We start from the raw sequence: 2470 nt of genomic DNA, 5'->3' as shown, positions 1-2470 counted from the left end.
CTTGGGACTTCTTCCAAGAGGAGTTCTGGAAGAAGTATATTAGTCAACGATTCATCTACCAAAAATGAAAAGAATTTCTCAAGTTAAAACAAGGCCGGATGACGGTGACAGATTATGAGCGTGAGTTCGTGAGACTTAGTAAGTACACTCGAGAATGTGTATCGATCGAGGCCATTATGTGTAAGAGGTTTGAGGATAGATTAAATGAAGACATCCGATTGATTGTTGGTGTCCTTGAACTAAGAGAATTTGTAGTGCTGGTAGAGAGAGCTTGTAAGGCCGAAGAATTGGCCAAGGAGAAAAGGAAGGCTGAAATGGAGTTTCGTGACTCGAGGAAGAGAAAGATGTTAAATCATTTCAGTCTTCATCTAAGAAATTGAAGGAATTTAACATTCGATCTAGTGCTTCAGCTGGATTCTAAACTAGAAACCAAGGGAAACAGTCTTAGGACATAAGGCTCAGACTACTTCAGCAGCGAGTGTGGGATCCAATTGTTTGACCAATTGAAGGGATCCACTGTGTTTTCCAAGATAGACTTGAGGTCCGGTTATTATCAGTTTGGAGTGAAGGACTCAGACGTGCCGAAAACTACATTTCGGATGAGGTATGGTCACTACGAATTTTTAGTGATGCCTTTTGGATTAATGAACGCCCCTAGAGTTTTCATGGATTTAATGAACAACATCTTTCAACCCTATTTGGATAAATTTGTTGTAATGTTTATCGATGATATTTTGATTTATTCTCGTAGTGAGTTTGAACATGCTAATCACTTGAGGACGGTGTTGTAAATTCTGAGAGACAAACAATTGTATGCTGAATTTAGTAAGAATGAGTTTTGGCTTAAAGAAGTCAGATTTCTGGGACATATTGTATCTGGTGATGGGATCCGAGTTGATCTGAGTAAGATCTCGGCCATCGTAGATTGGAAATCTCCGAGGAATGTATCTGATGTTAGAAGATTTTTGGGCTTAGTCGGCTATTACCGAAGGTTTGTTAAAGGATTTTCCATGATCGCTACTCCAATGACGATGTTCTTACAGAAGGATGTCAAATTCAAATGGTCAGAAAAATGCCAACAGAGTTTCAAAATGTTAAAAACATTGTTGACTGAGGCCCTAGTTTTAGTTCAACTTGAACCGAGCAAAGAATTTGTAGTTTATAGTTACGCGTCATTGAATGGTCTCGGATGTGTACTGATGCAAGAAGGTAAGGTGACAGGTTATGCGTCGAGGCAGCTAAAACCACTTGAGAGAAACTATCCGACCCATATTTGGAGCTAGCCACCATTGTATTCGCGTTAAAGATCTAGAGACACCATTTTTGTATGGCAAGAAATGTCAGGTATTCACTGATCACAAAAAGCCTAAAGTATTTGATGACTCAAAAGGAGTTAAACTTGCAGCAACAGAGGTGGCTAGAGCTGATAAAAGATTACGAGTTAGTGATTGACTATTATCTGGGAAAGGCGAATATGGTCGCCGATGCCTTGAGTAGGAAATCCTTGTTCGCATTAAAGGCTATGAACACTCAATTAGCTTTATCAGATGATAGCTCTATTTTAGCGAAATTTAGAGCTAGACCGATGTTCTTCCAAGAAATCTTTGAAGCTAAAAAATGTGACAACAAATTGCAAGCCAAAAGAGTTCAATGTGAATCGGGTGTAGAAACAGAGTTTCGGATTAATTCTGATGGATACTTGATGTTCCAAGATAGGATTTGTGTTCCTAAAGGTACCGAACTGATTCAAAAGATCTTAAGCGAGGCACATAGTAGTTGTTGTTCAGCCCATCTGGGAAGTACCAAAATGTACAATGATTTGAAGGGACTGTATTGGTGGTCGGGTATGAAAAAAGATATCTCAGAGTTTATTTCAAAATGCTTGATATGTCAACAAGTGAAAGCCGAACACCAAGTACCTTCTAGGTTACTTCATCCCGTGACTATTCCGGAATGGAAATGGGACCGAATTACTATAGATTTTGTAAAGGGACTGCCGTTGTCACCAAGAAAGAAAGATGCAGTTTGGGTCGTGGTGGATCGATTAACTAAGTCGGCTCACTTTATTCTGATATACATTGACTACTCACTTGATAAGTTAGCCGAGTTGTATGTTTCTGAAATTGTGAGACTTCATGGAGTACCTTTGTCGATTATATCGGATAGAGATCCGAGATTCACATCGCGGTTTTGGAAGAAACTCCAAGAGGCTTTAGGTACAAGATTGAGTTTTAGTATCGCTTTTCATCCACAAACCGATGGTCAGTCAGAGAGAGTAATCCAGGTTTTGGAAGATATGCTCCGATATTGTGTATTAGAATTCCAAGGCAATTGGGAAAGGTATTTGTCGTTGGTGGAATTTGCTTTTAATAATAGTTTTCAGTCGAGTTTGAAAATGGCTCCTTTTGAGGCTTTGTATAGGCGTAAGTGTCAAACGCCTTTGTATTAGACTGAACTCAAAGAGAGTCAG

This window comes from Gossypium hirsutum, chromosome A01 (genome assembly GCF_007990345.1).
Source record: "Gossypium hirsutum isolate 1008001.06 chromosome A01, Gossypium_hirsutum_v2.1, whole genome shotgun sequence".
Lineage (NCBI taxonomy): Eukaryota > Viridiplantae > Streptophyta > Magnoliopsida > Malvales > Malvaceae > Gossypium > Gossypium hirsutum.
Note: the sequence above shows the minus strand (reverse complement) of the source record.